This window comes from Nicotiana tabacum, chromosome 15 (genome assembly GCF_000715075.1).
Source record: "Nicotiana tabacum cultivar K326 chromosome 15, ASM71507v2, whole genome shotgun sequence".
Taxonomy (NCBI): Eukaryota; Viridiplantae; Streptophyta; class Magnoliopsida; order Solanales; family Solanaceae; genus Nicotiana; species Nicotiana tabacum.
In genome coordinates this window covers 120,812,160-120,834,661 of record NC_134094.1, presented here as the reverse complement: position 1 = coordinate 120,834,661, position 22,502 = coordinate 120,812,160, and the positions used below count along the sequence as shown (strand labels likewise).

Here is a 22,502-nt window from a genome sequence, read left to right as displayed (position 1 = left end):
CACTATTTTTCTTTAGCTTTTTTCTCTGAGATACCAACACCCTGTTCTGTTGAATAAACAACCAACCATGTGATTTCTGAATAGTTCCTAAAATAAACCATGTTGACTTGATGAGTTTTGGATGCATAACCTCCAATTTGCATTCATATAATTACTCTTTATTGTTAAGCAACTGAATAGTTGTTGTAATAGATATATAGCGATTCTACTTATAAGGGAATAGAACCACCTACGAGCGTGATATGACCTATTACCCATACAAGAACCATGAAGCTGGTACTCAAAGAAATGAGCATAGAGTCTTGACCCACTCTCCAACCAGTAATCAGCATCCTTAGAACCTAAGAGCATCTCTAGCGTATCGGTGGAATTCACAGTAACTATCCCCTGGAAACCCTCACTAATCTGTATAATCAAAAGAGAATTCCAATATGCATTTTTATCGTCCCCAAGCAATGGATCCTTTTTCTTTTTCTTCCTAATGATCCAGTTGAGAAACTCTCTGTAATTTAGAGATATATCAACTTCTAAACAACCCAGGTAAGAATGCATTATTTTTTTCAATTTGGCAAGCCTTATCTTCACTTGCATAGTTAAAGCAATATCGTTATTATCAATCTCCGAAAATACCCGATCCTTATAGAGACAGTAAGAAATGGGACATCCAAATTCAGAAAACTCGACATCAATGCTAAGATCCGAAGCCATTTTAATAGACAGCTCAGCGTAAGCTTTACTTGGTGTCCCTAGGTTGGACTGTATACCTTTAGAATCAATCTGTCCTGCATCAAACGAACTACATATGTCTATGCCAAAGTCAAATTGCAGCCACCAATTGACTCGATCAAGACCATGTTCTATGCTTTGTTTCCTTGGTTCAACAAAAATTTCCCTTAGATTTGGATTGTATAGATCCAAAGCTTAACAACATCCAACTCAATGAGAATAGTATTCCCACACACCCAAGGCAATATTTCATCAAATAATTTTCTAGTGATCCTCATCTCTCCACCTTTGTAGTACTTGTTTACCATAAAACTCTTTATGACCCCATTAAACTTCAAGTCAATTACCCCATTAGGCTTCAAACCAATATTCGAAGCAAGGAGATGACCAAAACTACATGCAGAATTCATTAAACACACTTTCGGCACAAACGAGAAAACATGAGGATTTTCACAGAGTATTTTAGATTTTGAAACAGTACTAATCTTACGAGCAATCTCTATTGTTTCACTAACACAAGTCTTGCTCAAAGTCATGAGTTTTCTATTCTTCTCATCAAAGGTCACTGGAAAATCATGCTCTACGCCTTGTGAGAAAATTTTCACATAACTCTTCTGCATGCTTTCTCTCTGAGCAAAGTGCATCTGGAAATCCAGCTACATCCCATTGAGGACATTCATTGAACACCTATCCGTCCTTATTTTCTGAGTGTTCCTCATACTCACCTTTAACCTTTGTGGATGCATCTGAATAAGAAATATCCAAGGTTTTGTTTTCATCTTCCAACGACTATATTTTCTCTTGGTGTATCCTCATCTCTATCACTTGGTTCCAAAAATATTGAGTCCCAGATGCTCTTGGAAACAATGGGTAGTGATTCAAAATGGTGGCGGACCCATAATTTTGTGCAAGCAGGTTCAATTGGGGAAGTCCATATATAACCAATATAAACGACATAAGGTACGAGAAACAAGTTTTTTGTTTTTATTCCCACAACGTGATCTCATAATAAAATCCTCTTAAAGTCGATGCTCTATATTTTAAACAATTTTTTGCTTCTCTTAATTCTAAAATCTAATTTTAGCTAATTTGTTGAACTTTAACAAAAAAATAATTGACCAATTTTAGAATTTATTAACTCTAAGAAATTTGATCGATTATAAAATCTTTTTAGCATTTATAAGTAACAAGTTATTATTTGCAAAAGAAGACAATAAGAAAAGAGTTACAATTAATACCAATAATCAAAGAAAGAGAGCTTATTCACAAAAAAAAGAGAAGGAAAAATGGATAAGTACCCCCTTACCTATAGCCAGATTTTCAACTACACACTTTATCTTTGTGGGGGTCCTATTACCCCCTTAAACTTTTTAAAAATGAAATAAACAAACCCTTAGATGATGAAGTGGCAAGGAGAGTGTGTTCACTCTCTTGAAAGCATGTGAGAGGCAAAATTTAAGTTTAAAACTGATTAGTTTATACAAGTGACAACTTTTAATTGAAAATAAAATCATTATTTTAGACTTAATTAGTTATAATTAAGACTAATACTATTTTTTAATTCTATTTTAGTCCCTTTTTCCTTTTTTAAATTGGTCTTGTTGTCCGAAGATCATGAACTCCATTAATGTCGGTCGCAAGTTCATCGATGGTCTACCTATCGTTGGTATCTTGAGTTGTAGAACAATTTGTAAGGTCTATATTTTAGGTTAAGGGGCTCAATCTGTACCTTGAATCTACTAATTTCATCTCTTCTCCAAACCCAATTTCCAGAATTATCCCCAAATATTGAACCAACACTTAAACCCCCTTATAAATTTACACAAGTTGATTTTCGAACTCCACATCTATTTTGCAATCCTAATCATAATTTTAACTCCTTTTAGTTCAGGTTTCATTCTTACCCTACAATTAAGTACTTTTGTTTTTAAAAAAACTATTTGAATTACACCAAAACACCCAATTGGGTTTTATGAAAACAATGTACATTTTGGATATAATCAAACTTACATTTTGTCATTGAAGACCTCGATCCTCATCCATTGTTCCAGTTAATAGGGAAGAAAAACGGGAAAATAAGGTGGGGAAAAAAATTGGAATATAATAAGAAAAAAAGAAAAAAAATATTAGCTGGCAATGCGTGCACAACATTCCCCGTCATAAATCTGGTTGTCCAGTTTTAAGGGTGTGTTTATTTCATTTTAAAAAGGTTCAGGGGTAATAGGACTCCTGAAAAGATAAAGTGTGTAGTTGAAAATTCGGCTATAAATCAGGGGTACTTATGCATTTTCCCTAAAAAAAAATGAAAAGAATTCCAACATAAACAAAATTAAATTAAACTAACAAATGACAAATAATTTCAACAAATATATTTGCAAGTCTTAACAAATTTTACGAAAGGGAGAACTAAAATTACCTTCTGGAGTAAAATAAACTTCAATATAATTTCTATTGAACTTATGTAAAGAAAATAAACTAGAAAATAAAATAAAGAAAATGGCAAAATATATACTACAAGAAAAATAAATTGATTTGATTGCAAAGACAGTTATATTAGGATATGTTGATATCTTCATGGGTTTGTTTCCTTTTCTCATTCTTGTTGCAATTTATACAAACAAAAAAATAAAGTAGGCACAAAAAATAAAAATGATTCGAGCACACGACCTCACCAATACTTTGAACCCGCTTGACCACTTTTACAAGAGCAAAGCTTCTGTCTAGTGGGTTCAAATTTAGATTTTATACAAAATTTACCTTGCTTTAGCCATAATTTATACATATACACAGTACTATTTTTTGACGAAGCGGGTTCAATTGAACCCACTTATCATCACGCGGGGCCGCCCCTGATTCAAAATCATTGAAAATTTCAGCCAACACCTTGTCTGCATTTTCACCTTTGATTTTCATGGGTACATCTTTGACCCAGTTCTCCATCTTTTTGATACTTGAATCTGATTCGATCCCTGAGAAAGAGACCCTTTCATCTTTAATATTTCCAGCCTCGGGTTTAGTCAAAATGAATGGAGGCTCAGCATATGGGTAATTTACTTCTGGTATTTTGTATTTAAAATACCCATAGCTACAGTTAAGCAAGTTATTTATCCCAGCGCTAGTCATTGACACCACCGAACCATTGCCGAGCTGAACGAAATAGAAACCTGGATTTGTATTATCAATCTGTTAAGCAAATGGAATCTGGTAAGAGTAAGCACTTGTGGGTAAATCGAGATAATTCCATCCTCCAATCATTGGGTTAGCGAATCCACCAGTGAAATCACCACAGGAATCTCGATAAAAACTTGGATTTGCGCCAGGATACTGATGATATGCACACGGGTCGCCGGAAACCCGTTGCTCACACTCCGATCTTTAAAGGTTATCCTGGTTTTCTAAACTATGGAAGGGCCAGAAATGATTTTGATATCATTCTTCTATATGCTGCAGTTTTCTGTTCGATCTTTCCGTTAAAGCTTGAATATGTTGCTCCAACTGATTCAAGCCTCTGTCGGACTCTGTCATTAACACCGACGAACAGTCGACAATCGTCAGCTCTGATACCAAATGTAGCGATTCCAACGTCGAAATTGTCATGAGAAGGAAAGCAATAACTAAAAAGATAAATTAATTTTTCATTCATCAGATAACCCAAAAATACAAGGCAACGTTCCCTAAATATTGGAAAAGCTATCTACAACTAACAAACTTGTACCACCTATGACACGTGCCCAACCCTCCGCTAGCTAACAGCCTAACATAGAAGAACTTGATTGAAAATAAAAAAAACCAGGGACCAAATAATAAAGGCTAAAAACTTAATTATAGGAAAAAATACATAAGTACCCCCTAACCTATACCCGGATTTTCAACTACACACTTTATCTTTGCGAAAATTCTATTACCCCCTAAACTTTTTTTAAATGGAATAAATATCACCCTAAAACTAGATAACCAAACTCTTGGCAAGTGGTGAACTACATGCGCTGTCACATGTATATTTAGTACTTTTTTTATTCTTTCTTCTTTTTCTTATACTTTTTTCCTATTTCTTATTATTCTCATTTTTTTTGTTATTTCATTCTCTCTTTTTTATTTTGGTCACCGGCGGCATAAAATGGTGGTTGTCGGAATTTCAAAGACACCATTTTTTTTGGAGAAATGTTTTTTCCGGCGACAGATTTTTATCCCGATCTGAGTGTATGTGTATATATATATATAAATTTCTTGAAAGTGTAATTTATGTGTGGGAGAAAGAGAAAAAGAAATAAAAACGAATATAAGCTGAGAAAACTTTTTCTAGATAAAATTTCAATGCCTCAATTTTTTTCGGCGTGGGAAGGTTTTTCGATGATGAATTTTTCCCTCAAATCAGAATTTTTGTTTTACTTTGCTTATGAATAGATCTTTTTGAGAGTTTAATTTGTGTGTGAAAATGATAGAAAGAGAAAAAAGAAAAACATAATAAATAAAAGAAAAACGGTTAGACAAAGCCGCCGGTGAATGAATATCCGCTGGAATTAGAGAAAAGAAACAAAAAAAGAAGTAAAATAAGAAGACAAAGACAAAGAAAAAGGAAAAAAAAAGTAAGAAAAAATGGTAAAAAAGCAAAAAGAAAAATCTAAAAAGCTTGCTTCTCACTCCCCAAGGAGAGTGAAATACACACACTCTGCCACGTCAACTTTAAGGGTGCAAATAATTCTACTTTAAAATAGTTTAGAGGTAATAAATTACCCTTGCGAAGGTAGAGTATATAGTTGAAAATCTGGATATAGATCTGAAGGTACTTATGCATTTTTCCTTAATTATATATATAAATCTGGACTCATTCTCAATCAGACTTCCTGATGAGCCGGCCCAATTCTCATATTATCCATGTCTTGCTTTAAATTTTAAAGTCACAGTCCAAACCGTGACAGAAAATTATATTTTTTAAGACGTATCACCAGTTAATAAATAAATTTTTTAGGTATTTGAAATTAGATTTTTTAAAGAGGTATCACCGGTGAAATAGAAATTCCATGGATTATCGAAATAGCCAGTTGCCACCAAATTCAAAATAGAAAAAATAAAATATGAAATTCGAAATGAAAAAATAACCACCTATGCTAAATAAAAATTACACTTAACCTTTCTCAACTAGGCTAATACCTACAATCTATTCCAACACGTCCAACGAGAACTTGTGTATATATGGATACTAGATGGGAATGCCCGTGCCCCTCTGCACGGGCCTAAGAGCACGGAACACAATGGAAGGCTTAGGCATATTCAAATTACCTATAAACCTTCGACACTTCATATAATTGCATCTCTGTGAATAACTTAAATATATCACATAAAAGAAAAGGCAAATAAATGTTTAGCTAGGTTTATTAAACTCCAAGAACAAACCGTTTTTTCCAAACTGCATCATTCCTCTTGATTGGAATCCAAGCAGTAGCAATTATATCACCTCTATCACTTCTAATCTTCTTGGGCTTTATACCTTGACTATTGTAAAAATAGCACGGGCTCGCCAGTTTTCGGACTGGTCATTCAAAAATAGCCAGCGTTTACCAAGTCATTGAAAAATAGCTACTATTTTGCTGTAACAGAGACCGGTCCAGCATAATATACTGGAGTTTGGTGCATCTGTGTATGAACTTCCAGCATATTATGCTGGAACTCCAACACGCGGAAAGTTCCAGCATAATATACTGGAGATTCGAGCACATGTATATGAACTTCCAACATATTATACTGGACCGGTATACTTTGCTGGAACTCCAATATATTATGCCGGAGTTCTAGTATACTTATGCTTGAACTCCATTATATTATGCTGGAGTTCCAGTATACTTATGCTGGAACTTCAATATAATATGCTGGAGTTCCAGTATACTTTATGCTGGAACTCCAGTATAATGTACTAGAGTATTTTTCGGATTCTGAACAGTGTTTTCGTTCAGATTTATCTTTACATGAAAAGTGACTAAATTTCAATTACTTTTAAAAGTGTGACTATTTTTGAATGACCACTTGTAAATCTGACTATTTTTGAATTTCTCCCTTGGCTATTTGGCCTGAAACTTCAGTCCAACAAATAACTTTATTTCCTTTTTCTCAACCAAATTAAGTTGTTCCTGGATAAATCAATGTGTCACTTCCCAGACTTCCGAGTCCCTAAAAAAACAGTTGTGTAAAACCACCTATGGATAAAAAAATAATTCAGCATGTAATTACTATGGACCACTTTAAGAAGCAAAATGCAAAACCATCTAAATATTTTTGAATGGGAAAAATCACAAAATGACCCCAATTTCACATAAGGGACACTCAACTATATCCTATTCATTCTTTAGCAAAGAAAAACTTTCTCTACTCCAAAGTAATACCATTTCTTGCCTCTTAGAGCTAATGCTGCAACTGGATTTTAGTATCGATAAATGAATTAGTTGTAAAGCCATATTGTGATGTAACAAAATATGCCTTTTGCTATTTGATTTGTCCAAGGAATGTTCGTTATTCTCTATGGTTTAGGTGTTCCACTATATATATGACACCAACGGGAGCCATGGATAATACCTAATAATGCCTAAAACAAATTAAAAAAGAAATTAATTAACACAAATCCATATACTAAAAGTGAGCATAAGCATTCAGGAAGTATTTTGGTCCAAGGGCAAACGATAGATATTATCGGGTTAAAGGAATATATGTATGATACCAACTTGAAACTTGGCTGCACACATAAAGTAGGAAGATAAATACACTTAAGGAAGTGCAAGGTCATACTTAAGATTTAATAGCAGATAGAACTAAACACCAAAATTTAGATAATACCTTACTGACGCTAAGATACAGTAGCTATGCATAAGAGATCCTGGTATAGTTAATAAAAATATTCAGCCCAAAGTAAATATGCCACACTACACACTACATTTGCTGTATGATTAGCATTATATTTAACTTTGAAAAGGAAAGAAGAAAGTCGGGTAAATATTTGGAATATTCAAACAAACGAAAAAATGATTGAGAGCTTCCACTAATACCACTTAAGAGTTTCTCGGACTTAAAATTCAAAATCAAATATTCATGTATATAACTTATCCTCAGACATAATTTTAGGTGTTTCAGGACCAGAGGCGCAGCTCGGAAGACAACACTAACAAGCAAGCCATTGCACTCTAAATAAGTGAGTTAAGAGGTCTACATATCCTTGCACTTGAGCACTTTAAGAACAACATCTTCAATTTATCGAGTACTTTTATCAGCTTCAAGAGGTATTAACAAAAAATTGAGATAATTTCAAGTTACTACGATTCAATCAAGGACAACATAAACTATATCAATTGAAATCAACAAAAGCTGTCACCTACTGGATAGTCTGTGATCTCTAGAAAATTCTTAAAGTTTCTCATATAAAGGTGAACAAAAATATTTTATATAAAATGTGGACCTTTTGCCATTTTCCCTTGGAAATATCTTAGTGGAAGAGTTTAACAAAATCAAAAAGTTTTATAGAACTTTAAGTAGTTTACTGTAATAGATGCAATAATCTAACAATTAGAACTTTTATAAGATGCAGAAGCTGTGATAACCGTGTGGCTTATTCTTCAGGGTTGGACTCATCATATACTCCTTAGGCTATTTAAACTCAAAACTTCTTTTACATCCTTTTCACCCCTATTCTGCATTACCTAAATTAGTACTAAAATCCAGCAACTTAATTAACTAAACAACAGAGCAAAGCAAAGCAAAAAGAAGAACATATAAAATTCATGAGAGAAATTCAATATTATTGCAAACTGGTTGGAGAAAAGCTATTATACTATGTTAACTTTAACAGAGAGCACATTGAAAGTATGAGTACAATGAAAACTTCCACTCTGATGGTGAATTCATTTTCACTAATGAAACTATTTTCTAGCTTGTAGTTGTATCCATTTTGAAAATTATTTCCACTCCACTCCTATTCTGTATCGCTTACTCATATAACATGTAAATATCATCTCCATTGTTTACTATTTGTGATTATCAACGAAGCTTGCGTTTCATTTTCTCTGTTCAACCAAATAAGAAAAATGACTTGGCAAGTAATATCTTTAAGTAAAATATTTTCTAAAAGAATACTTTACACACATACACACATAGTCGCTCGCTCGTGCCATACTGATATGGGTATGTGTGCATGCGCATATAGGAATATAACAATTAAAAGATACACAAAATATAAGCCTAATATTAGTCCATACCTAATTAACGTTCAGCTATCAAGTCAGCATCACCTTGGCAATAGTTGTTTGATGTCATTTTCTTCGATTGCCTCTCCTGCCCCTTTTTCTCTTTTTCGATTATGACCAATGTTTTTTCTGCTGCTCTAGAATCTCCCTCGAGTTCATACTTTCTCTCCCTATAAGCATGCAAACAATCTGATTCGCATCTTGATAAATAAAAAAAAATGCATATGAAAGAAACCCGATCTAAATTGAGTAAGAAAATTATAAAATAAAGCCGAAGATATAAAATGGAAAACAATGAAATTACATAGAGGGAATACACTGACAAAAGCTTACCAATCAACAAAATGGGAATTCAAAGTGCAATCAGTAGTAGAAATCAAGTTGTACTAATTTAATCAGTGTCCATTGATATGTAAAAAGCTTGATTGATTGCAGAGAAGAGGTCAACCGAATTGTTGAAACTATCTTCTTTACATTGGAGAATTTCATCAAATACATTGGAATTTCATCAAACATATTGGTTGCATTAAAACTCTTCCGTTGTTAGTTTATTTTTCTCCCAGTGGCAATTTTCTGTAGCCGCTGTAGGGGAGCAGTCAGGTTACCAAAGCTGAAAATTTTTAAAGAGGCATTTTAAAAAATAACCACATGTATGAGTATGACAGAATCCATAAAGGAAACACGAAGAAAGAAGGAAAGTTTAATATCAAAATCAATCATCTCTAAACAAAATAGAATCAAATATTCATATGCTCATCAAGAAAGAAGCACTGAGCACAAAAGAAAACTAAGCAGAACTTAGCGAACCACACACATTTCGGAAAAATAGAGAAATTTTGAAATGGATCTAGAAGCCAAGGCCAAACGCAGCTGGAGCAGAAAAGCAAAAACAGAGGATGAATGATTAAAAGGGAAAATAGTTTTGTAGCTGAAAATCTTGAATACGAGGGAACCAAATTTTTCATTGAAGACATCTAGTGGAATTCCAATATGATCCAATCTTCCGGTTCTCTATCTTGGAAAAATCTAGATGAACTGATGAAATTATCTGTGCTGGACACGTAGAGTACACGTGTTTCTACAACAATTGAGTTCAAAAGGGAGCAGGTACATTTGTCAATTTAAAAAAGTGTATACGCACAATTAATGCAAAATGTACAATTGGAAATAGCTTTGTTCGTCCTTTCCTTCACATTTATATTCTATTTTCTATTTCTTTTCACATCTTTCGTACCTCTGACTTGCGTTGACTTTTTTGAGTCCAGAACCAAAATGTAATTCTTTTGGACTTAAAGAACTAAAATGTGTGAAAAAAATATAGAGACCCAAATATATATAATGCCCTTTTAAAGGGCGCTATACCTTAACGGTCATTTGCTCGTTAAGGTATAGCGCCCTTTTAAAAGGCGCTATAATTGAACTTGAAAAGAGCGGAAAGATATAGCGCTTTTTATTAAGACGCTATAGTATAGTATATCGTAAAAGGCGTTATACCCACATAAAAACATATCCCCTTCCCTTCCCCACCAAACGAGAAACTCCCCCCCCCCCCAAAAAAACAAAAAAAAAATAGCGGTCCTTCCATTATCAACGAAATTTTTTTTGAGTGGAGCCCATCGGTCCCACAAAAGTATAGATTCTCGGTCCCACATCTAGCTAAGGCGTATTCTAGTAGTGGGTTGCTCGTTTCGGCTCCAAATCTTCAACTTTCCAAAAATCTTAAATCGAGGTATTCTAACTTAGTTTAGGTTAAAACTCGTATAAAAAATGCATATTAGTTGTTTTTAATAGTCTCTATGTTATTTTGTGATTGTTTTGCGATTTAACTAATTTGTTATTTTTTATCCAGACTATAAGAGTAGTGTGCTAAAAAAATTAGTAAAATAGAAAAATTGTTATTAGTTGTTAAAAAAATATTAAGTTACTTTTTACTGTGGTATATGTATTTTCGTGATTGTTTTTTATTAAATTAATTTGTTATTATTATCCACTTTAGATTATTTATTTGCTAAAAGACCAGTAAAATAGATAAATTGTTAGTTTAGTTCCCTATAGTGGTATCTTGTGGCCTAATGTAGTGCTCGTATTTGTAATGTAGTGCCCTTTTAGCGTAGTAAAATGTAGTGTCATTTAGCGTAGTATCCTTGTAGTTATTGAAATTAATCATTTAAGTATCTCTTATACCCAAAAATACGTCAAAAAGCTGATAGTTCAAACACAAACTTTGTCCAATTCTAGTCAACGATCAAAAATTAATTATTTAATTTTATTATAGTCAAAAATAGGCGAGTAACAAACAAACATATAAAATAATAAAACTAACATGTAAAATAATAAAACTAACATATTAAAGTAAAATAATATAATTAATATTTTTCAATTAACAGTAGCCGACATGGAGGTTCCGCTTTTGCATCCCGGACCTGCCACGCTAGAGCTACTGTTGCTATAGGGCAAGTATAAGTCGTCCTACATATAGGAGGAACAGTTACTGGCCCAGACTTTCCGCGCTAGGAGAGTAGATGATATGTGAGACTTTCTTAGAGCCCACCCTCTCTATTCCCGTATTGTCAGACGCCTCCAGGATATAATTTTTTATAGGATTGTAGAGATCGGCCGACTGCAGTTGGATTGGTCATTGATCACGGCCCTGATAGAGCGGTGGCGGTCGGAGACGCACACATTCCATTTGTCCATTGGCGAGGCCACTATCACGCTTCAGGACGTGGAGGTCCGGTATGAGCTGCCCTTTGATGGACACCATGTTGCTTTACCGAATGCCATTAGAGAGTATACGGGTTTGCAGTACCTGGAGATGCTGCAGCGGCTCGCCGGTTTCCAGCCATCGGATGAGACTGCATTGATTGGGGCCAGTCGTTTGTAGTTGATGCCCGTCCGACAGCATTTCGAGGTGATGCACGCTGACATCACAGATGATACATTGGAGCTTCATATTCATCGGTACACAAGATTGATGTTATTGTTTATGTTTGGAGGGATTTGTTCCCGAATACTACGGGAAATCTAGTTAGCTTGAGATTTCTTCATTACATCATTACAGGTGGGTGCTGCCACACTCCAATAGTACAATCTAGAAACCCCTACTATGATCACTGATCATCGTTATTTGTGAGACCTTGAATTCGTTTTCTTACACATTTTTCAATTTGGTTCCAAGTTTTCATTTCTCTGTTTATCAATTTGTGTGAGTTTTTTTACTTTTTTTTTTAGTTGGAGTGTACGAACAGGAGTAATTGGGTAATTATGAATGTTCGTCATGGGTATTTTGGAACTTTACTCTCCAACTAGAGTCCTTACTTTTTCCTCATTTAACAACACGTGCTAGCCCTTTTTGTTATTTGTATGAGACAAGTTGTCATCCATTATCATTTCTATTTTGGTGTCATCTACTCTTTCTTGGTTCTTCAATCTCTTCATCTAAAAGATGGTAAATTTCTCACCAGGTAGGCTACACCACACCGTTTGCAAATAGTTGGTGTGTACTCAACAGTCGCCTTTTGTGTGCTTTAATTCGGCTCTGTTTCGGGTCTCTTCATTATTACTCCGTCTCTCTCACTTTTCGCTTTTGGTTAGATTTTTAGATTTTCTATTTTCTATTTCTTTTCACATCTTTCGTACCTGTGACTTGCGCTGAGTTTTTTCGTGTTTCTTTTTTCGTTTTTTAAATATATTGCACTAATTCCTTGGCGATGGAGATATCTGTTAATTAGTTTTCCTCTTATTTTAAAAATATTTGGGTTATATTTTACATGCATGTCACTATTTTTACCTCTTCTTCACATGTTTGGGTATAAAATACTTGGGTGCATGATCTGTGTTTTCTCCATATGGGGAAAATTGATGCCTAGGTACATGATTTTGTACATTTGATGAATGGAAAATCAGATTTTGTGGTAAGCAATCTGATTCTTTTTGCACACTGATGCACCCATGATGTTTGATGGAATGCCTAAAAGAATAAGTAATCATCTAATTGCAGTAAATAAATAGTAATGTTAAATTAAGAGAAACATCTATTTACGGTATAATACTCAAATATATTCTTTCGGCTTCATCAGATATAAGCATTTTGATGATCCAACTTTGTTGATATGTCCATAATCCTATAAAGCTTTCAGTTTTACTTCACTCTAGATGCATTATGAACGGAAAGCTTGATTTAACAGGTATTGTCCGCTTGATGAAACCTTTTAATTCACAACCACTCCACCCTTTCTTTGGTGGAGACGAGACACTTCATGGACCAGTGGTGATTGGTGTGAGTTGGAGTTAATTGATTAGCACGAAATTAATAAAGAGTCGCAGGTATATAAGTTTTCTTCTAATTTTGATGCAGCTACCAATAAGTAAACTCTCTATTTCATGTCATTGACCATCTTTTATTTGGAAATTGGGACTTACTTTCCCAATTAATATGTGCTTCATTTCCGGACTTACCCCAAATGTCACTATAGATGAAACTGGATTTCTGAGAAATGATGGTGCTAGGCGTAAGATTGAATTGTTTAGTTTTTGATAGATATCTATGTTAATTCCTAATTCACTTGAAATGTCAAAAGGTGATACATGATAGTATCTGCTCATTTGTTTTAAAAAGGCAAATTATAATGCTCTCTGATGTGTAATTAGATAGCATATGTGCTTTGTCTACAATCCCTCAGGTACATGGTCACTTGTTTGCGACTTACTCATGAATCTGATTAAATGTTCTAGGGCAGTAATATGTCATGTTTCGCTAGAAAGGAACATTTTAAAGTTAGTTATATTATTAGATATGTTCAAAGATTAATACAGTCCATAAGATGTCTAGGGAATTTGAAAAGTAAGGTGTATGAATGCAAAAAAAAGAGAAAAATATCTAAGCTCTTCTAAATTCTGTGTTTCTGGGTGATGAATTGCATGAAATGGTGGAGTAGGATTCCTCTGTTAGTTGAGACTGCCCGCTCTTTATGTGTCTTATACGACATGGAGGGAATTAAAGGTATATATTGATGCATGATGTCACGACCCATTTTCTGAACAAGCCGGGACCGGCACCCGATAACTAAACATGACCGAGCGAACCATCTGTGCTTATCAAATCTATTATAGCTTCAAACTTTATATGCCACAAGGCACTACTGTAATCAAATACTTTTAATTAATTTAAATATCTAAAATAAACCAACTCCAAAACTTTATTCGTAGTAACAAATGAAATATTGCTAAGTTATTATCAACCTGATCGATTAGGCCCAATCCACGAGGTGCCACTCGCTTCATGGTTCTTAGCACTCATGTGTCATACCTTAGATGGCTAGGTAAATTCTCAGCAATGAGACCCTCGGCTCGTGTGCTCCCTACTTTGGCACAAGTAGTTTCAGGAAGTCAACGCCTTGATCAGGACCCTCGGCCTGGACGATGATCCCTTCTCAGAATAGAGGATACTCCCAAAAATCTTTTCTTTCTAAAACTTCTTCTTGTGACTTTTCAAGTCTAAATCCTTTCTGGAACATCCTATACATATTCATACTGTTATTCTTAAATGTAAAGCATGACGTAAGAATGAAATAAACATTCAAAAGTATTTCTAAAGATTCTTGCATCTTCATAAATTTTCAACATGAAAATGGCATATAAGAATAACACAAAAATCTAAAATTTATGCACATATATCATAATAAATCATCTAAACTTTTGCTAGAACAATTCTAAGTTAATAGGTACTTACTCGCTCCAATTAAGTACATATAAATTCTTTTAAGCAATTCATCAAACACCTTGTATACATGGTTTTGTGAGTTAAACCACTTTAGTAAAGGGTTATATCAACTCACCTCAAAACTCCTTGAGCCAACCATTGTATTTGAATTAATTTCAAAGTTTCACACCTAAACATGGAACTTACTCTTGATACAAAAGAAGAAGGGAATTAACTATTCAATTCTTACGTACTACTACTTTAGGATAATTGACAATAGGGAATTTTATATACCTGAGTTTAAGAATTAGTGATTTGTAAAAAAACTTAGAATTTTTGTTTGCGTAAATAGTCTTGCTGCCAATGTTTCTCGTTCTGTTTCTCTTTTCCGCATGAGGCTTGAGGCTTACGTGAGTTTAAGCCTTCTGTCTTGTTCCTATAAGGCTTCCTATAAGGCTTTTCGGCCTTCAGACTTTTGCTTTCAAGCCTTTTGCCCTTTTTAAAACAAATACGTTTCTTACCATTCCAAGGCTTTAAGCCCTTTTTTTTTATTATTATTTTTCTCTTTTTGTTTTGTTTTATTTTGCCTTAACTAATAATTAATGATACTCACTTTTAAAAATTACTAATATTAAAATTATTAATATTCCCCTAAATATATATCCAATTCTTTATAAATAAAGAAGTAACTCAAAAATCAATAACAAGGGTTTAAATCTGTAATAGAAGTATAATTTAAGATTAAAAAAAAATTAATTCTATATTTAGCGAGTGTTGAAATTTCTATAGATTTGAGGAGTGTTACACCTGAGATACTATTATATGATGGAGGGCTAATATACTTTTTCTGGAATGTTAAATATAGGTAAAGCATATTGCATTATTTGAGTAAAATATTTGGGTGTTATTCTAAAAAAAAAGTTTGTTTTCTCTTTAGACAAATAGAATATGTACGTGATAATGAATGCAACATTTGGACTAGCAGAAGAGAAGGTGAAAACAAATGCATTTCTAAGGCAATGCACTCGGATATGAGAAATCCGACCGGTTGGCCATAGATTCCAACCAGAGATGAAGGCAGCGGTGGAGGTAATGACGAGGCCGATCTGAATTGACGAGGCCGATCTGAATTGAGGAATTTGAGGTACTAAATTGAGGAATTTTCATAGCGGGTGAGAGAAGAGAGAGTACAAAGGAGAAAATAAATAAATATGAGGTCGGATGACAGTGTTCAGACGGGTTAGGCTGGCGGTGGTTCTCCACCGAGATTGTAACACAAGAGAGATAGAGAGAGTTTAAGGGAGATGGGGGAGGCGGTTAGGCTATAGTACGAAGATAAAAGAGGAAGAGAGGAAAAAGTTATTTTAGGGTTAGAAATCACTTAGAGAGGATATTTGCTATAAAACCCAATATGCAGTTATGTATTATAATTAGTTTAAAGTGTATTTATTTATGATAAATATAATGTATAATTTAATTATACCATGTAAAATTTTCTACTTTCTATACCGAAATTATTGTCGTTTTGTACCTCAGTTTTCTACAAAATGACCTCCTATAGCCAATTACAGTTTGAACATAAGAAAAAGACCTACAAAGATGTTCTATGGAGTATTTTACTTATCGATTTTCTGTGTTATATTATATCGATCTTCTGTGAAAATTGTCATATAAATAAAAGAACATTTATAATTGGCCATAAAGTTGACTTTTAGGCTATTTATGCCTTTTTTTTATGAAGAAAAACAAGACTTAAATATAAACTTGTGAACTCATTATACACGTATATTATTAATAAGAGTAACACAAAGAGCAAGTAATTTATACTAATAATTAAAAAGTATTTAAAAATTAGGTCACCTACAAGCCCCATCTACATTTACATGTAGGTTTATACATTTGAGAGTCATGCAAACAACATTGAGTAAAATGATTTTATACAGGTAGTTCATGAAACATATATTCTGATGTGAACATTTCAATGTGTTGAGGCATATGATACTTCACGTTGGTAAATAGGAGAATTTAGTAAGTTTTAACATTATTCTGCGATATACAACCAAAGGTTTATGTGTGCGTATATAAAAAAAAACATAACTAGGCAATATTTACAGAAAATTTGCAAAACGATAGCAACATTAGTTAATTACATTTACGGCACCTAAATATTAACATATCATAACACCTTTCAAATAAATGTTCCTAAAATTCAGCCGGACAAGAATCAACCCCATTGCAAAATTATAGCAATTGTTCCTATTTTTTCGCTCAGATTTTTTATCTTCTATAACTGATGCAATCCTTCCATTCTTTTTTGTCTTCCCTTTTCTAATGCCTTTCTTCTTATTTTCTTTTTGTATATGCAAAATTCTTCTTTTCGTTTCCTTCTTTGGAGTTTAAATTTGGATAATAACATATTATAACTTCGATTGGTGGTTCTTATATATTTTCTATTACAATTGTATATGTGATAAATTATATAATAGTGTATATATAAAGTATAAAATACACAACTTTAAAGATTATGTATGGTATATTTTGTTTATTTACATATATTATGATATATATATAATTTATATGTGGTATAAAATTATAACGACCCGACTTGTCATTTTAAGAATTAACGCCTCGTTCAGTGACTTAAGGTCTCGAGCAGCTTCGTAATATGTATTATGATCCGCGGGTGTGGTCGAGTTTGATTTTCGGAAGATTCAGGGTTAAATTGAAAGAACAATTCTCATTTTTGAAGCTTAAATGAAAAGAGTTGACCAGAGTTGGACTTTTGAGTAAACGGCCCCGGAATAGAATTTTGATTATTCCAATAGCTTCGTATGGTGATTTTGGACTTAGGAGTGTGTCCGAAAAATTATTTGGAAGCTCGTAGTTAAATTAGGCTTGAAATGGCGAAAATATGAAGTTTAAGTTGAAAGTTTGACCGGGGAGTTGACTTTTTGATATCGGGGTCGGAATCCAATTATGAAAATTTTTATAGGTCCGTTATGTCATTTATGACTTGTGTGCAAAATTTGAGGTCAATCGGACTTGATTTGTTAGGTTTCGGCGTCGAATGTAGAAGTTAAAATTTCTTAGTTTCATTAAACTTGAATTGGGGTGCGATTCGTGGTTTTGATGTTGTTTGATGTGATTTGAGGCCTCGAGCAGGTTTGTGTTATGTATTGGGATTGGTTGGTACGATTAGACGGGGTCCCGGGGGCCTCGGGTTTGATTCGGGGTGGTTCCAGATCAAGTTTGGGTGTTTTGATGCTGCTGGTTGCTGGTTCTGGTATTGATCTTCGTGTTCGCGAGGAGCCTCTCGCGTTGGCAAAGAAGGATTTTGCTGTTGGGACTTTGTTCTTCGAGCTCGCGAAGAAGGAATTTTTGCTGCCCGTCGTCTGACTTTGGAGGCTCATATCTCGCAATTTATAAGGAATTTAGAGATGATCCAAAAATGAAAGTTGTAGACCTTTGTGTCTAGTTTTCAGAAAGGCAAACCATTTATCATTTGGAATTGTGTACAAAAAGTTATGGTGGATACACTAAAGGTTGTCTGGGAAGAGTTTGAAAATCTCTGTTGCACAGGGCTGACTTTGGAAGCTTATATCTCGCAATATATAAGGAATTGGGAGATGATCAACAAATAAAAGTTATAGCCATTGGAGTCTAGTTTTCAAAAAGTTAAACCATTCATCATTTAGAGTTTTGTACAAAACGTTATGACCATTATGCTAGAGTCTGTCTGAGAAACGTTTGAAAATGGTTGTTGGAGAATTTGTTCATCGCAAACGAGAGGGGAGGGTCGCGAACGCGAAGAACAAACCCCTGGGCAGCAGAATAAAGTCCAAATTCGTCTCATTCTTCCATTTTTGGACCAAGAAAGCTCGGGTGAGGCGATTTTTCGAGAGTTTTTCAAGGAAAATATTGGAGTAAGAATTCCTAACTTGATTTTGGTTAAATTACATAAATCTATTATTGTTTTTATTACTAAATTAGTGAATTGGGTTGAAAATGGTAGAAATTCTCTAGACTTTAATTTAAGATTTGAAGGGCGATCCGTTATCGGAATTTGATAATTTTGGTATGGTTGAACTCGTATCGGAATGGGTGTTCGAATTTCGTAAAACTTTTGTCGGGTTCCAAGGGGCGGGACCCGCGCTGACTTTTTAGAATAAAATTTTAAGTTGGTGTTTTATTATCCGAAATTATTTTGGATGAATTTTAATGAAGTTGTACAATTAATTTGGATAGATTTGAGCTGTCCGGAGGTCAATTCAAGCAAGAAGGCGATTTTGGAATATCGGCATAACTTCAAAAAGGTAAGTATCTTGCCTAACCTTGAGTGGGGGAATTACCCTTTAGACATTGAGTCTTATGTGAAAATTATGTGATTGGAAGCCGTGTACATGAGGTGACGAGTACGGACTCGGGTTTATATGTGCAAATTTTATTGGTTTAAGGTTTTAGGCATCTTTATGTATTAGATTGGATAATTGTTGGCATTTGGTAAATTCTTGAATTATCACGCGTCATTCCTTATTTGTCGAGTTTGTATTTTATATAATAATTTGGTGTTGTTGTTACTTGGATTTTATGTGAATTCCGTGTGTTTGTTGATTTGATAATTTTCTTGGAATTAAATTCATGATGGAATCCTTATCTGCAGATATTTATAAAATAAGTTTAAATTGAGAAGTTAATATAATTATCAAGAATTTGAATTAATGAAGGCGTTGCCCTATACTAAGTATTTTTCACCTCTGTTGATCGTTCTGAGGTTTTATATACGTTGTGTGGAGCCTTGGGCTATTTGTTGAGATATTTATTGATTATGCTACATATTTGGAATTTGGTTGTGGCCAGTGGAAAATTATGATATGAATTGTTGTATTGTGTTGTGGATTAAACACTCTCCTTGAATGTTATTTATGCTTCCTACCTTGCTTGTTAATGATATACATGTGCTTGGTAAGGAAGAGTGTAAAGCACGAAGGGTGATGCCGTGCCATTTGAGAGTGTAAAGCACGAAGGGTGATGCCGTGCCATTTGAGAGTGTAAAGCACGAAGGGTGATGCCGTGCCATTGAGAGTGTAAAGCACGAAGGGTGATGCCATGCCATTTCATTTATATTATCAGGTGAGGATGAGAGTAAAAGCACGAAGGGTGATGTCGTACCATTATTTTTATATTATCATATATTCATGGCACGAAGGGTGTTTTCGTGCAGGCGAGGACGAGAGACATACATTATATTGTGATATCGGTTTGTTGTGTATACATTCATGCCTTTATCTTGATATGTTATTGTACACCTATGTTTTCAATGTGACTTGTAATCATTGTTGCTTACTGTGTGCCTCCCACTTTATTTCTTTTATTGTTATTGACTTTTCTCCCACCTAGTTGGTATTGTTATATGTATGCACGGTGAGAAAGAGATAAATGCACGAAGGGTGTTGCCGTGCCAATTGATTTGATCTACATATATACATTGGGTGAGAATGAGACAAGTATATATATATTGGGTGAGAATGAGACAAGTGCACAAAGGTATTGTCGTGCCATTTGATGTGATATGTTGAATATATTTCTCACGCCAGAAAAGTTAAATGAGGTGTCACGTGGTGACTTTTATTTGAAAGAATTATATTTGAAAGATATTTACTTGTAAGAATTATAATTGAAAGATATTTACTTGAAAGAATTATATTTGAAAATATTTACTTGAAAAAATTATATTCGGAAAGTATTTATTTGAAAGAATTATATTCGAAAGATATTTATTTGAAGGAAGTATATTCGAAATATATTTATTGAAAATGATTATATTCTAGAGACTTTTATTGAAAAACTTATAGACAAAAGATGTATATCTTGAAGGACTTGATTAATTGGCTGTACTTGTGTTTATTATTCATTTGAGCAATATTTATGGTGTTCCTGTTGCCTTGCAGTTTAAATCACTAGTTGATTGGTGTTGCTATCACTGCTATTTGTTTTCTATTATTTTTGTATGCTATATTGCACAAGTTATTTGACTAGTGAGTGTCTTGACTGTACCTCGTCACTACTCCACTGAGGTTAGTCTTGATACTTACTGGGTACCGACCGTGGTGTACTCATACTACACTTCTGTACATTTTTGTGCAGAGCCAGGTATTGGAGATATCGGACTCGGACGAAGTTAGAGGGTGATCTCAAGGACTTAAGGTAGGCTGCTTGGTCGTCGCAGCCCCTTGGAGTCCTTCTATTTCTATTGTACTGTTAATTTCTTATTCGAACATTATTGTACATTCGGTCCTCATGATCATTCAATGTATTCAATTAGAGTTCGTGACTCAGTATTACCAGTCTTGAGAGGTTGTATTAAATTATATATATTTTTTTAAAAAGGCTTGAATTATGATTATAATCGGCTTACTTAGTCATAGAGACTAAGTGCCATCACGAGGCATGCGGTGGGATTTTTGTTTCGTGACAGTTGGTATCATAGCTCTAGGTTCATAGGTTCTACGAGTCACGAACGAGTTTAGTAGAGTCTTGCGGATCAGTACGGAAACGTCTGTACTTATTTTCGAGAGGCTATAGAGCTAGTAGGAAAACAATCACGTCTTTCATTCCTTATCGTGCGGCATTTATTTAGCTTGAAGCATATATCTTATGTTCTTTTGCATCCAATCGTATATGAAATTGTGCATTCGGTATCAACTATGCGCCAACGGTTTGTGATACTACAGAGGGGTTATAAGGGTGCCAGGGTTGTTCAACCATTGTTGCAACGTATCGTCCAAATCGAGGATGCGGAAATATTTAGAGATCATTCAGTTGTGCACATGGGGGTGCAGCAGGTTCTGACATCTGGTTGATAAGTATGATCTTAAGAAGGTTTAATTAATTGCCTAATCATCACAATCGTGGTAGGGTCACGGGGTGGATATATATATGAAGATGGTGGTATTAGAGACTATGTAGTTCATATATGATTTCTATTTAGCGAAGGGTACATATTAGCAGCCAAGGCACTGGATAAAGCAAGTTTAACTGTCACGAGGATGACATGCGCCAAATAAATGGCTTGAGGTGTCTTATGACCGGTGTCCTACGAGCAATGAAGGTTAGTATTGTGGATCATCGGAATGTGTCATATGACTTTGCACCAAGTGAGGGGAGTCCACTATCAACGATCAGATTGCGGGGTCATGTGTTATATCAGTTTTGGCCTGAGATATACTTATGTGATAATGAATGGTTTTTCGAAACTCGTATATGATTAAGAGGTGAGATTTGTATGGGATGATGTTGGGGCTTGCAGTATTCCCGCGTCCTTAATATTTCTACATTTGAGTACCAACGGGGTCACAGAAACAATTTCAGAATATTCGGTGTGCTACAGTAAGTTCTTTTAATGCACCACCGGCACGGGGTTCTTACAGTGGTTCCAGTTATCCGGCAGAGATTCAGTATGAGCAGTCGCGCCCGCAGAGAGGTTGTTATGAGAGTGGTGATACTAGACATATCAAGAGAAATTGTCCCAGACTTGGGAGGGGTAGATTTCATCAGAACACTTAGGTTACAAGCTTTATTCCAGTTAATACTCCACGTGCATAGCCAGTTAGGGGTGGAGGATAGACGGGTAGAGGGCGCCTAAGAGGCAGAGGCCCGACCCGTTGATATAATTGCTATGAATTGGCTGAGGTCGATACACTAGATGGTGTAGTTATAGGTATGATTTAATTTATAATAAAAGGAGCACCATTCTTATTTTGATTCGATTCCGATTATCGAGGTGAGAACTCCTTTCATGCTCCTTATATATGGTGGATTAGTGAATTTGTACTCCACTCCCGTGTTTATCC

At 34.5% G+C, this 22,502-nt stretch overlaps 2 long non-coding RNA genes across 4 annotated transcripts; one reads left to right on the top strand and one right to left on the bottom strand.

Moving 5' to 3' along the window:
- Nucleotides 1-5,802: 5,802 nt before the first annotated feature.
- On the bottom strand, nt 5,803-10,048 carry LOC107807375 (uncharacterized). Its single transcript, XR_001652887.2, has 2 exons — nt 9,285-10,048; nt 5,803-9,121 (listed from the first exon to the last, which is right to left on the bottom strand). It is a non-coding gene; the product is annotated as an uncharacterized LOC107807375 (long non-coding RNA).
- A 2,238-nt stretch (nt 10,049-12,286) lies between these two features.
- Nucleotides 12,287-20,990, top strand: LOC107807376 (uncharacterized). 3 transcript variants are annotated; one of them, XR_012699438.1, is made up of 4 exons: nt 12,287-12,415; nt 13,139-13,277; nt 18,898-18,965; nt 20,797-20,990. It is a non-coding gene; the product is annotated as an uncharacterized LOC107807376 (long non-coding RNA). The 3 variants fall into 3 exon arrangements; XR_012699437.1 differs by lacking the exon at nt 18,898-18,965; XR_001652891.2 differs by lacking the exons at nt 18,898-18,965; nt 20,797-20,990 and adding an exon at nt 15,590-16,242.
- Nucleotides 20,991-22,502: the final 1,512 nt, after the last annotated feature.